The following is a 14893-nucleotide window of genomic DNA, read 5'->3' on the forward strand; positions in this document are numbered from 1 at the left end:
CTTAGAATGTTCATAACAAATTTTGGGATAAACTTTAAATTCTTAAATTCATTAAAAATTTTGGGTCATCACTAAGTAAAGTTTGTTGCTAAACAATTGCTGATATTGTTATCTATTTTACTTCTCAAAACCTCTGTTATTATTTGAACCTAAAATGGCAACTTTTTTTTTAAGAGTTTAAGTAACCTCCATATATCTGACATCGACCTTGAACTCACCACCCTGAAATCAAAAGTTGTATACTTTTTTTATTGTTATAAATACAATTGATATATTTAACTAGTAGCTATCTTTCTGTCTGGTCTTCACATTATTCTCTCCCCAAGCTTCACAACTATAATAAACACATCTTAAGCACATTGTAGCCTTCTCAAGCACAACTTTAATCATGTACTGCTCGTCAAAATCTTCTGGCTGAGCAAATCCAAATACCTTAGCTAACATTCTGGAACTTTCACAAGGTTCCATCTCCCTTGCTAACAAACCTTGTCCCTCCCTGCTACGTTCTCTGCTTACCTCGCTGACCCAGCCACCAAACACTGAACATGGCAGCCTCCCCCTCTTGGCCACAACATTCTTTTAGTCCGTCTTCTCCACCAATCCAACTCCTATTCTTTCTTCAAAAGTCAGAGTACAGTAGCCCCCTCCTCCACAGGAGGATACATTCCAAGGCTTCTGATGGGTGTCTGAAACCACAATATCAAACCCTGAATATACTATGTTTTTTCACCCATGCATACATCCCTATGATGAAGTTTAACTTATAAATTAGGCACAGTAAGAGGTTAACAGCAATAATTATAAAATACAACAGTTTTAACAATATACTGTAATAAAAATTATGTGAATATGGTCTCTTTCAAAGTATCTTACTGTACTCACTCTTGTGATGAAGGGAGACAATTAAATGCCTACCTGCTGAGATGAAGTGAGGTGAAGGATGTAGGCACTGGGACACAGCGTAGTTACTACTGACCTGACATTGGCTGGGAAGTGAGGATCATCTGCTTCTGGACGGTGGCTGACCACAGGTACCTGAAACCATGGAAAGTAGAACCGCAGCTGAGGGGAGACACCACTGTATGTTTTACAGCCTTGGGCTGCCTCCGTGAGCTGCCAGGACTACAGACAGCTCCTGACCTATGGAACCATGATCCTGCAGGCTGGCCTCAGACTTAGCATGCAGGTACTGACATGCGACCTGCTCCCTGTTACCTCTAACGTCTTCTGCATATATTTTTCAATTTCGCTGGGTCAGAGTATATTGAGGGAAGGAATCTTATATTTGTTTGCATTCCCTTTACCACTTTGCCCAAAAGTGAAGCGGATTTTCAACATATATTTAACATTTTTTCAATTTCAGATGCTCTCCTCACATGTCCAAAAAGCATTAGGAGAAACAGTCTAACTTTAAACCACTTAGCTGTTGCCCCTGTAATTCAGGATAGGTGTGAGCTCTGAAGAGAGTGGGGTTCTAGTTAAGAACTAGAGTGGGGTTTTAGTTAAGAAAGTTCTCTTCTGAGAAGCGATTCCTTCACAGAGTGTTGGGCTCTGGGTTCACTTAGGGAAGGAGAGGGCAGGATAGAAAAAGACAGTAGTCTCCTAAATGGCTCTCTCACTGTCACTTCATTGTTTACTTTGAGGTGGTCTTATACCCAGGACAACAGATATGTCCATATTCAGATTCAAACTGAAAAAGAATAGAGCTTTTGAACAGGCAACTCTAGTTCATGAGTGTGTCCTGAGCACCAATATCTGCCTCCCCTTCTTCCAAAGATCCTAGGGAAATTACAGAAAAGAGACGTTTTAAAATAAGGAAACCAAACCTGTTCAGGAAAAGTGGGATTGCCACGTCAACAGGCTAGAAATGGAGGAATTCATGGAAGACAGCACATGGGACTGGGGTGACAGAGAAATGAAAAGTGAAAAACACAGCAAGGAAATCCTGGACAAGTTCCAAGTTCAGAGGCAACACATGCAAAGCTGGAGGGGGGAGGGGGAGGTGGCGGGTGGGGAGTGAGAAATCATAAGAGCAATTAATTAAAAGAACTACATTTGGAACAGCTGAACCAATGAGGCAAAGCACTCCCCACACCCTAGGCTTGCAGATCAGCTAACAATTAATAGCTTTTGCCTTCTGGGTGAAGCCTAGAGAATTATTCCCTGGAGAAGGGGAATGATCTGCGTAGAGCAGGGCCCTGTACTGGGGCTGGGCACTGAGGTAGAAGCAGAGCAGAGCCAGAGACAAGTCTGGACTTCTGTCACAGCGGCCAGGGAGGAAACAGTAAAGCAAAGTGCTCTTCCTTGAGTAGGATGGCCCATCGTCCTGGATTGCCCAAGTATGTTCCAGTTTATGTTATAATCGCCAATCAATAAGCAGTTTTCCTTTTTTGCTCAGAAAGTCTCGGGTTTTTTGCCATTGGTGGGGTTTTTTTGTTTGTTTGTTTGCTTGCTTGTTTGTTTATTACAGAGAAAGTTTGGTTTTATTTACAAGGTGGTGGAGGTGAAGGCAGACTGAGAAACAGAATGTGTGGACCCACAGAAGAGAAGAGGAGGCATGAATGTCAAAGCCCAGAGGAGGTGATGAGGGAAAGGAGCCAGATTTGAGGGAGAGAGTGGCCAGAAGCAGGGACGAGGGGAAGAAGCCTAGAGGGTATGACGCCCAGTCTGGGACTTTTTGCAGACCCCAGCGGGACAGGAAGCCTGGCCCAGGAGGCTACAGCTGTCTTAAGATGCAGGTTTTATTCTTATTCAGGTATGATGAGATCAACAAATCAGGAGATGGCTGCTTGCAAGGAACCAAGCTCCTGCTGCCCACGGTCCTGAGAGAGCCAGAGATTCCAGGTTCTAGAAGTTCTGCAGCCTCATATCCTTGTTCTGACCCCTCCGAGCCAGGTCCAGCCGCTGCTCCTCTTCCTGGGTGAAGTCTACAGCCACATGTGTGAGTGTCACCAATTCCAGGGCCTCGTCTGCCAATGGCTGGGCAGCCCATGGTGGCTAGGGACAGGCAGCCAAGTTTACCAAATGTCTCAGTTATTGCTCCATTTGAGTAATAAATTATATAGTCATCTTCTCCATGAGTGAAACATACTGAAGCCATGTTTCTCACACAGGAGCCCAGGCACTATGCATGAAGTCAGTCCTCCCCAGGGTGGTCTGCCTGGGCAAATCATCATCGATGCAGAGGGCATCATTTGGGCAACACAAGACATGGATGCCATGATTAAAAACACAATTCCAAATGGGGGTTCTGACCTTGCTTGCCAAACTAGATATTCAAGAATCTGCAATTGATATATTTTTTTAATATTTTTATTTATTTCTAGGAGAGAGAGAGAGAGAGAGACAGTGTGAGCAGGGGAGGAGCAGAGAGAGAGGGAGATACAGACTCTGAAATAGGCTCCAGGCTCTGAGCTGGCAGTCAGCACAGAGCCCAACGCGGGGCTCGAACCCACGAACCGCGAGATCATGACCTAAGCGAAAGTCTGACGCTTAACCGACTAAGCTAACCAGGCGCCCCTGCAATTGATATTTTAAAAGATTATCATTAAAATGAAAACCAAATTTGAAAATTGTCTTAAAGGACTCACGGACTACTAAGAATATATATGGAGACACATTCTTTTTTAAAATATTTATTTAAATTTTAGTTAACATACAGTACAATATTGGTTTTGGGGTAGACGTCGGGGATTCATCACTTATATACAACATCCAGTGCTCATCACAAGTACCCTCCTTAGTACTCATCATCCATTTAGCTCATCCCCCCATCCACCTCCCTCTATCAATCCTCAGTTTATTCTCTATCATAAAGAGTCTCTTGTGGTTTGTTTCTCTCTCTCCTCTTTTTACCCCCTTCCCATACCACATAGGAGTGATATCATATGGAATTTGTCTTTCTCTGGCTGACTTATTTCACTTAGCATAATACACTCTAGCTTCATCTATGTCATTGCAGATGGCAAGATTTCTTTTTTTTTTTTTGATAGCTGAGTAATATTTCATGGTATATATATGTGTATATATATATATGTACATATGTATACACACACACAAACACACACACATACACATATGTATACACCACATCTTCTTTATCTATTTATCAGTTGATGGACATTTGGGCTCTCTCCATAGCTTGGCTATTGTTGGTAATGCTGCTATATACATCAGGGTGTATGTACTTTGAATCTGTGTTTTTGTATCCTTAGAGTAATACCCAGTAGTGCAATTGCTAGATCCTAGGGTAATTATATTTTTAGTTTTTTGAGGAAACTCTATCCTCTAAAACAAGAGCATAATGTATCCAATAACCAAAAACAAGGTGTTGTTTCTCTTAAAGTGCTCAGAGAACAAAATAAAAGTTCTTGAAATAGAAAAACATAATGTCTATATCAGAAATCCAGTGGGTAGTCTGCATAACTGAATGTGTTACAGATGACAAATGGAGGTCTGGCAAACTCCAGGAAATCTTTCAAAATAAGATAAGATGGCAAATAAGAAAGATAAAAAAATATAAGAGATCAGGCTAATGGAATTCTAGAAGTAGAAGGCAGAGCCTACAGAAGGGAGGAAATAACCAAAGACATAATACAAGAAAAGTTTTCCAAACTGAAGAGAATACATGAGTCTTTAGATTTAAAAAACCCACTAAGTGATGAGTAGTATGAATGAAATTTAAAAAAAAAAAACAAAAAACATTGTAGGATATATCCTAATGAAACTTCAGAAATCCAAAGATAAAGAGAAAATCTCAGATTTCCAGAGAGAAAATATAGGCTATCACAAGAGAATAAAAAGATTGAATTGACATTAGATTTCTCATTAACAACACTTGATACTAGAAAGTAAATGCCTTCAAAGGCAGTAATGCCTTCAAAGTTCTAAGAAAAACTTTCAAACTTAAAGTTCTATAACCAACCAAACTATAAATATAGAGTGGGTGCAAAATAAAGATTTGCAGAAATGCAGAGGCTGCAAAGTTTGCACCATGAATTCTACATGAAAAATAACTATTCAAGATATTGAATAGTTCTATAAGTTCTAGAAGTTCTACTTCTAGAAGCAGAAAAACAGACAAAAAAGAATCAAAATAGAAAGCCACACGAGATAAAAGAAAGAGTGTAGTTCTAGAAGTTCTACTTCTAGAAGCAGAAAAACAGACAAAAAAGAATCAAAATAGAAAGCCACACGAGATAAAAGAAAGAGTGTAGTTGAGCCAGAAGAAATGAATAAAGCTAAAAAGACACTTTAAAAGAATCAATGTGGGGGCACCTGGGTGGTTCAATTAAGTGTCTGACTTTGGCTCAGGTCATGATCTTGCGATTTGTGAGTTTGAGCCCCACATCAGGGTTTGTGCTGACAGCTTGGAGCCTGGAGCCCGCTTCAGATTCTGTGTCTTCCACTCTCTCTCTCTTTCTGCCCCTCCCTTGCTCTCTCTCTCTCTCAAAAATAGACATTAAAAAATTTTTTAAAAAATAAGAATCAATTTGACTTTAACAGACTCAGAAGATTGTCTTTTGAGGGAAACAGGCTGGCAATCCAGAGTTAGTCTGTTACCCCTTAGGTCCAACCACAGACTTATTGGTTTGCAGTGAATAATATTTGCACAATTGCAGGACTATTTTTGTTGGTTTTTAATCAAATTACAAACCAAGTGCAGAAAACATAATCACAAAACAAAATGCAAATATAAATTTTAACAAGGTGAAAATGATATAATTAATCAAAACTGGGAGAAAAGAGAAGAGTTACAAAACAGTATAAGGACACTAATGTAATTCTTCATAGCAGGAAATTAATAGAAGTTTAATTTCAATAAATCAAGAGGCAGAGGTTTGAATATATATTAATTAAAATTACAAAGTATTCTTGGTAATAACTAAATATAACTAATAAAACCTGATAATGAAGTGGATGAGAAGAAGTGAGTAATATTGCAATTGCCCTGAAAACTTCATATTCTGTATCGAGGAGTCAATAGGTACTACCCACAGTGACCAATCAATAGTAGAAGTACACTGTTTAGAGTTCAAAATCGTAGCTATGATAAGAGTTAAAGACAGAAACTTTTAACAGTGATTACCTAAGAATGACTCGTTTTATATTACTCCACTTTTTACTATTCTTTCCATGTGCTTGTATGACTTTTCTGATTTAAAATAACTAGTTTAAAAGCTCTGGCTATGTGCCCTTCACAATGCACAGACCAAAAGGAAGTATCTCTTTTGAAATACTGTTTTGCAAAGATTAGTCCATCCATCAAATTGGAATTATTCATTTTAGCCATAAGGAAAGCTCGTCACTGTCTGAACAGCCTGCTCTCAGTGGGCTGTGCGGAAGAATGACAGTATTTGGAAGGCTTGGACCCCTTTCCATAGCCAGCTTATGTCCAGCAGCCTTCCATATTAATGGGGTGACAGGGACAATCACCAGCCACGGGATGGTTCTCCCGGTTAGAACCATCGGAGGGGTGTTGCGTTCTTGTGCAGGCATTATCACGCTGGAGTAGATATGGACAAGATTATCATCCCCGTGTTATAGATGGTCAAATGGGAATACGGAGAAGTAATGGACATGTCCAAACTTAAACTCTGCTATCCTTATTCCCTCACAGTCTCTCAGAGGGAAGGAAAGGATTTTTACACTGCTCAAGGCAAGGAAATAAAATGGCTACAGCATCTATTTACTGGATGACAGTGAAGTTGATAGGAAAGCCGTCAGCCTTTACCACCTATGTGCTTTCAAACCACAACAAATTCAATTAACCAAAGCTTGGAAGGGAACAATAAAATAGTCCCCTTTTTCAGTCTAATAGCTTGATCTCAACAATGATTTCAAAAACCAGAATATTCTTCTGTAACTTAAGGTGACCTCACTGAAATGAAAACATGTTTTAGACATAAACAGTTTATAATTATTCATTGACCAATTACGTCGCTGGTGCATTATCCAGGACTTTTGCAATTTTTTTATCTTATTAAATTTTTTTTAATGTTTATTTATTTTGGAGAGAGACAGTGCAAGATTGGGAAAGGGGCAGGGGGGTGGGGGACAAAGCACCCAAAGCAGACTCCGTGCTGACAGCACAGAGCCCAATGCAGGGCTCGAATTCATGAACTGTAAAATCAACACGTGAGCTGAAGTTGGACACTTAACCTACTGAGTCACCCAGGCGCCCCTACTTAATGTTTTTAATTGTATACTTTGTTTACTACCTTTTTCCAGTCACACTTTCCTCAAACATCATTGCTATTTGCCCCATTAAATTTTTTCACTGAAAAAAATTCACTAAGTTTGTGGTATTTTCTGGGAATTTCATCTCCCTATGTTATGCAAAAGAAAGAATCAACAAAGGAAAGAATCCGTGCTGGAAATATTTTTTCACAATCATATCAAATCGGAATAGCATTTATTAACTTGAAAATAAATCTTGATCCTTATCAAGGGAAATTTTTTTCTCTTTTTTGACTGTGAGAAAGTTTTCTTTAATAGTTTTATAATAAAAATGCAGTAGGAATGTAAAGGTAGTGCATATATTCCCTAAAACAGAACTGGTGACTCTGCACAAACAAACAAAAAGTCTGTAGTTGAACAGACAAGATCTATCTAAAAATAAACTAATATACCAATAATAAACTAAAAATAAACTAATCAGCCAGAGCTTGGTAGGTCATTTTCTGACCCAGGCCTCTGCCATTCCTACCTCCCTTACTCCTGAGGGAAGATTGTTGGCTTCACAATGGAGCCCATGACCGGGTCGCGGTGAAATGGACTTTGCCTTCCTTTGCAATTCAGCTCCACTTTGCAAAAATGAACAGGCTATGGAGGGTCTAAAGGTAAGGAAAGAATAAGGGCAGCGGATATGTCTGATGGTAAAGCTGACACAGGTACTGGGCAGAAGAAAGAATATGCTTCCCTTGGCCTGAGCATAGCTGAGTCTTGAGTGGGGATTTCCTGAGGCTAAGAGCTTGCAAACAAGAAAGCCACGGGGCTCCAGGAAGGCATGTTCTTCCTCCCCATCCCACCACACCCCCACCCCCAGAGCTCTCCTCTCACATCCTCGTGCTCCTCCTCCATCTCCGAACCTAAAACTTCACTCCTCAGGAAGGACGTCTGTGCTTTACTGGAGCCTCCTTCTAAATGCAGATGGCCTGAAGCACTAGCAAATGAGGCTGGTGCCCATATCCTCCGGGATGAGGTTATCAAGTCGTCTTCTCCCACATAAATTGTAAAAGACAATGGGCTGGACAGGGAGAGGGGGAGTTTGATGCCTGAGGAGATTGGAACAACGTGTCTGGAGCTTAAGGACCCGCCCAGTGAAGGGAAATGGAAGGAAAATGACATACACCGAACACATGTTCCCTGGCATCTTTTGAGGTACTTTACATACAGCCTCACAGGGGCCCCATGAGCAGAGATTACTGTTCCCATTTTCCAGGCAAGAAACTAAAGGCTCAAAGAGGTTTTGTAACTTGCCTATTTCAATCTCTTGTTACCGTGTAACAAACTACCCCAAAATTTAGTGGCTTCAAGTAAGAATGTATTATTTCTCACAATTTTGTGGGTTGATTGGAGCTCAGCTAGACAGTTCTGATGTCTCACTTGAGCCTCAGGTGGCAGACAGGGCTGGAACATCCAAATGCCTTCCTTCCATGACTGGTGCCTTGCTGGGAATGGCCACAAAGACCAGAGGCAAATAGGACAGATACTGGGAAGACCAGGCCTCCCTCTTGCCATGTAATTTTAGGGCCTGTTTCTGTCTCTCTTTGCATGTTCTCTCGAGCAGCAAAGCCAGACTTCTTACATATAGCACAGGGCTTCCAAGAGAAGGAAGCAGAAGCTGTCCATTCTCATACAGGCCAGGCTCAGAACCGCCAGCATTATGCCCACCATTTTCTATTGGTCAAAGCCAGTCATGAAACCAGCCAATCACAAAACCAGGTGATGCAGCATCACCTCTCAAAAAGAGAATGATAAAAAATGTGCAACTACTTTTAATCTATCATGCTGCGCAAGGTTGCACGGGGGCCGCAGACCCAGAGTATCTGACCAGCCTTGGTACTCCCGGAGCAGTAGAGTGCGGGCCGGGGTTGATGCTATGATGGGGACTCAGGGCTGTAAAGGAGTTTGGAGGTGGGGAGGGACGCAAGGCAAGGGCAACAATGAGCGGCTGGGAGAGGAACAGCTACCTAACCTAAGGCTAAGAATCCTTCTGGACTCAATTGATGAATACAGTGTTATCCGTCTGGGCCAAGGCTTCAGAGCCGACTCAGATCTTCAGAGAAGATGGTAGAATCAACGGCACATCGAGCAAGCATTTTCAATAAATGAAAATGTCCAGTTTCCATCTCCACTTGAGAAGCCATCGATGGCAGGTGAGGCAGAAAGTTGTGCAAATGCGTCCGATCCTATTCTGTGGGTCCTGAAACACCGGACACATCCTACAATCACACTCATTCACCTTCTATCTGGAGGGCAACCTTTTGCTCCATCTTCAACTCATTCACTTATTTATTTATTCACACAACAAATTATTGTTGAGCACCTACTATGGGTCAAACCCTGTTCCGTGGGCTGGGGATACAGCCGTGAGCATAAGAGAAAATCCTGACCTCCGTGGAGCTTACAGTTTTCAGCGAAAGTGACAGGGTCATGCACAAAATAAATAAATCATGTACTGTTTCATATGGAGATACAAATGGAGCTAGAAACTGTGCATTGGGGGTGGGGGTAGGGGGCAATTTTCTTTAAAACGGAATCCGGAGGAGGTCCCAGAGAGAAAGTGGTAGTTGAACAAAGATGTGGAGAAGGTGAGATATTGAGCTCTGCTCAGATCTGAGAGAAAAACTTTCCAGACTAGGGGAGGGCAAAGGCAAATTCCTGACACAGAGTGTGCCTGGCCTCCTAACTGTGTTCAGAAGAGGGGGCAAGAGGAGCGTCTGGGTGGCTCAGTCGGTTAAGCATCCAACTTTGGCTCAGGTCATGATCTCACAGCTCATGAGTTCGAGCCCCACGACGGGCTCCCTGCTGACAGCTCAGAGCCTGGAGCCTGCTTCAGATTCTATCTCCCTGTTTCTCTGTCCCTCCCCTGCTCATGCTCTCTCTCTCTGTCTCAAAAATAAGTAAACATTAAAAAAAAAAGAAGAACAGGAGGCAAGGGTAGAGACATTCATTCTCTGAGTCATTAACTTGACAGTACTTATTAAATGCCTCCTGCCCACCAGCATTTCCCTCAGCCCTGGGTATACAACAAAGATACACAGGTCGCTACCCTCAAGGAGCTGACAATCCAGAAGGGGGGACAGACAAACAAAACCCGTGACATGGCATTTAAAAACGTGATGATGGGTATAAGCAGCGTCTTTGCAGGCAAGCTGCTCGGCTGAGCTGAAAATGTCTGTTCTCAGTCCATCTGTTGACAGATCAGAGAGACAAGGGTTGTGTTTCGTACTTGAAATAGAATCTGCCCATATCCTCAGATATTACAGAATCATAATTTTTATTAAATGCAAATTTTATTACAGCACTTTCAAGCAAAAGTACTGGGTAAACTGCATAATATAATCACCATATGACTATCACTTTGAATTAGTATTGCAGATACTTCTAACTACTTAATTATTTATTTTTAAAATATATTCCAATATTTTAATTATGTTCAGTTAAGTGTACTTGAATATTTGCGGCACTCTGCATTATTTATATTAGAGAAAAAGCAGCCTAAATCAACTTGCTCTGGCATTCCATAATTTGTGCTTGCACATCTCTAAAATAGATTTATATATAGCTATCAAACGGTTATTCCGGATATGCTATGATTTTAAATTTTTATCTGAATTTTATTTTAATGTACCACAAAAATAAAATTTATTGGTTTCTTTATACTAGGAAGTGTCTTATCTGATTATTCATATTCAATATTTGTGGAATACTAACTAGGGCCGCACACTCTTCAATTAATACAAATGTGTACATTTCCAAGTCACCCAGCCTAACCCCCAGCCCGCTCCACCCCTTGCCGCATTCCTGGAAATATTCCAGGTTTGAATGAACCAAAATCTCTAGCAGCTCAAGGGTAAAGAGTGAGGGAAACTGTATCAGCTTAGAACAACACCGTCACAAACAGGGAGAGGTGAGAAATTAGAAGCCCCAGGGGAATTTACTATGCTGCATGATGGAGCCTAGCATATCACTGCTTATGAGGAAGACGCTGGATGGGAAGCTTACACAGACGTGGGCTCTGCTATAACTGGCCTGAAAAATAATGAGGGCTGCTTTGTTCTTTGGTATCTGTCCAATGCCTCTCTTAGTTTCTAAATTCATTTAAGAGTGATTTCTGTATAAAGGATAAAAAAATATTAAAGTTACAGTATTTCAATAACCCTCTTTATGTCCTACAAATCCAATGGACAGACGCCCACTAAAGAGATTACAGTTTGAATACTTAATCCCAATTTGGATGTTTTAAAACAAGGCAAACCTGGCCTTAAATGCAATGCGTGCAATTTAGCTAAGTATAAAATATTAATGCACAAACATGACTATAGATATAGCCAGAGAATCTGGCAGGTGGAAACCACCTGATTCCCACCTCTGCACATTACTCTCCCCAATCAAGGGCTGGGTGAATAATGAACATGCCCATTCCCAGGTCAAAAGTACAGGTGGCTCGTGACGGATCATCTCAAAGTCTGGGCAGGGAGAGCTGCTTAGAATGTAGTCACTTCAAAAACCAGGGCTAGGTTACTAGTAGCTTGGGGTTTGGTCTCCCAATCTCTCCTGCTTCCCTCAGATTCTCTCTGTAAAAGAACCAGTGGGGTCTTAATACTTAGGGGTGTGGTTTGTACGCAGGGCAACATGGAACAGTATCACAAGCGTGGGCTCAGGAGTCAGATTGCCTGGGTTCAAATCTCACCTCCACCATTTGTTAGCTGAGCCACCTTAGATAAACTGCTTCATTTCTCTGTGCCTCAGTTTCCTCGTGTGACTGAGAAAGTCATGTAAGGTTGTCAGTGTAAATTTGTAAAAGGAGTCATGGTATAAAGTCATTTTGAGAATTCAGTCAGAACTAATAAATGAATTCAGCTAAGCTGCAGGATACAAAATGAACATACAGAAATCAGTTGTGTTTTCATACACTAATACTCAGCTATCAAAAAGAGGAATTTAGAAAAAAATTCCAAATTTACAATTGCCCCGAAAAGAAGAAAACAGCTGGGAATAAATTTAACAAATGAGGTGAAAGACCTGAGCTCTGGAAACTATAGGATATTGATGAAAGAAATTGGAGACGACACAAATAAATGAACAGATAGTCCATGCTCGTTAACTGAAAGAATTAATATTGTGAAAATGTCCATACTACTCAAAGCAATCTACAGGTTCAGTGCAAACCCTATCAAAATACCAATAGCATTTTTCACACAACTATAACAAAAATGCTAAAATTTGTATGGAAGCACAAAAGACCCTGAATAACCAAAGCGATCTTGAGAAAGAAGAACAAAGCTGGAGGTATCACACTCCCTGACTTCAAACTGTACTACAAAACTGTGGTAATTAAACCAGGATGGTACTGCCACAAGAAAAGACACAGAGATCAAGAGAACGGAATCCCAGAATAAACCCATCCTTATATGGTCAATCTATAACAAAGGAGGGAAGAATATACAATGGGGAAAAGACATTTGTCTTCAGTAAATGGTGTTGGGAAAACTGGACAGCCACATGCAAAAGAGTGAAACTGGACCACTGTCTTATACCATATACAAAAATTAATTCAAATGAATTAAAGACTCGAATATAAGACCTGAGGACATAAACTCCTAAAAGAAAACACAGGCAGTAAACTCTCTGGCATTGGTCTTGGCACTGTTTGGGGGGGATCAGTGTCCTCAGGAAAGGGCTACAGAAGCCAAAATAAATAAATAGAATTACATGAAATTAGTGAATTATTGTAGGGATCATTTTGTAACATATAAAAATACCACCTCACTATGATACATACATGAAACTAATAGGATACTGTATGTCAATTATACTTCAATAAAGAAAAAAAGTAGTTTTTATTGCATCTTGCATGCATGAAATACAGCCGGATTAACACTAAACCATCCTGCACACCTAGAAAACTGGTTTAAGGTTTAACACAACAATCTGTACAACCTGAACCACAAAACTCAGCGGGCAAAGGCCCCAGTGGACTCCAGAGAACCGCATTCGCTGGTGCTGGAACAAGGTCGTTAAGGGGGAAGCCTGGTGCCCGATGTGTGTGGTGACTTACCATAATCCCCGAAACGCTGTGGCTACACAATCGCCTCAACTTTTTCTGGGGTGGCTGGCGCCCAGCGGCGATCTCTGGGCATCGGCAGCAGCGCAGGCCCGAGTACTTTCCTGGGTGCAGCTGCCCCCAGCCACTGCTCGGGGAGACCCTCCAGCAGAGGGGCCGAACAGCCGCGGTCGCTCAGAAGTAAGGGTCGGAAAAAACAGCCACATCCGAGATAAACTCAGGAGGAAGGTGCCGCCTGGCAACTTGACAGCTTGGTCACGGACAGTGTAAAAGCGGGGAGTGGATGGAAGCTGGAAACAAAGGACACGTGCCCAATTGCCGATCGGGAAGAACACAGACAGTTCCGATACTAGAAACGAGCAGCTGGGTGACGCCATTTTCCCCCCTCACGCGCTTGCGCGCACACACCTACAAGCGCCACAACACCCCACCCCAGTAAGCTAAGCAGCGCCATCTAGTGGAGAACAGAGACATTACACTAAGCCCCGCCCAACTGGGCCTACCTCACCCTTTAGGAACACAAGTCTCTGCCTACTTAGTTTATCAACTATAAGCTGCTTCATAGTTTCACTTCTAGGGGAAAACGATGTAATTTCAATCCTATCTCAGTCTGTTGCCTGGTCCATCTATTTAATTTTTTTCCTTTTTTTCATTTCTTTTCTTTTTCTTGAATACATAAAGAGAAAAAATTTACTTTTATTTTCAATTTTTATTAAAAATATTTTTCTTTAATTTTTTTCTACTATATTTTTTACTTTTTTGTATATTTTTCCAATTTTATTTTACTTCCATCATTTCATTTTATTCTATTTCATTCTATTCACTTTTTCAAGTTTTCAAACGTTTTCCTTTTTTTCTTTTTTTTCCCCTTTTTTCTCTAATCTGTCAAGCTCCCTTCAACAACCAGACCAAAACACACCTAGGATCTAGCATCATTTATTTGATTTTTTAATGTGTTTTTTAACTTTATAATTTTAATTATTTTTTTACCTTATTAATTCCTTTTCTTCCTTCAAAATGATGAAATGATGTAATTCACCCCAAAAGAAAGATCAGGAAGAAACTACAGCTAGGGACTTAATCAACACAGATACAAGCAAGATATCTGAACCAGAACTTAGAATCACAATAAAGAATACTAGCTGCGGTTGAAAATAGATTAGAATCCCTTTCTTTAAAAAAAATTTTTTTTAATGTTTATTTATTTCTGAGAGAGAGAGAGAGCAGGGGAGGGTCAGAGAGAGAGGGAGACACAGAATCCAAAACAGGCTCCAGGCTCTGAGCTAGCTATCAGCACAGAGTCCAACACAGGGCTCAAATCCGTGGACCGTGAGATCATGACCTGAGCCAAAATAGCATGCTTAACCGACTGAGCCACCCAGGCGCCCCTAGAATCCCTTTCTGAGGAGACAAAAGAAGTAAAAGCTAGTCAGAATAAAATTAAAATATGCTATAACTGAGCTGCAATCTCAAATGGATGCCATGGCAGCAAGGACATATGACAGTGAATCAGAGATATGGAGGACAAACATATGGAGAATAATGAAGCAGAAAAATAACAGGGAGACTAAGGCAAAAGAGCATGATTTAAGAATTAGA

The 14893-nt window shown here is 40.9% G+C and overlaps 1 long non-coding RNA gene across 1 annotated transcript; it reads right to left on the reverse strand.

Moving 5' to 3' along the window:
• Positions 1–474: 474 nt before the first annotated feature.
• On the reverse strand, positions 475–13319 carry LOC144216674 (uncharacterized). Its single transcript, XR_013330712.1, has 3 exons — positions 13289–13319; positions 977–1035; positions 475–686 (listed from the first exon to the last, which is right to left on the reverse strand). It is a non-coding gene; the product is annotated as an uncharacterized LOC144216674 (long non-coding RNA).
• Between the last annotated feature and the right edge of the window lie 1574 nt (positions 13320–14893).

This window comes from Crocuta crocuta, unplaced genomic scaffold (assembly GCF_008692635.1).
Source record: "Crocuta crocuta isolate KB4526 unplaced genomic scaffold, BGI_CrCroc_1.0 scaffold48, whole genome shotgun sequence".
Lineage (NCBI taxonomy): Eukaryota > Metazoa > Chordata > Mammalia > Carnivora > Hyaenidae > Crocuta > Crocuta crocuta.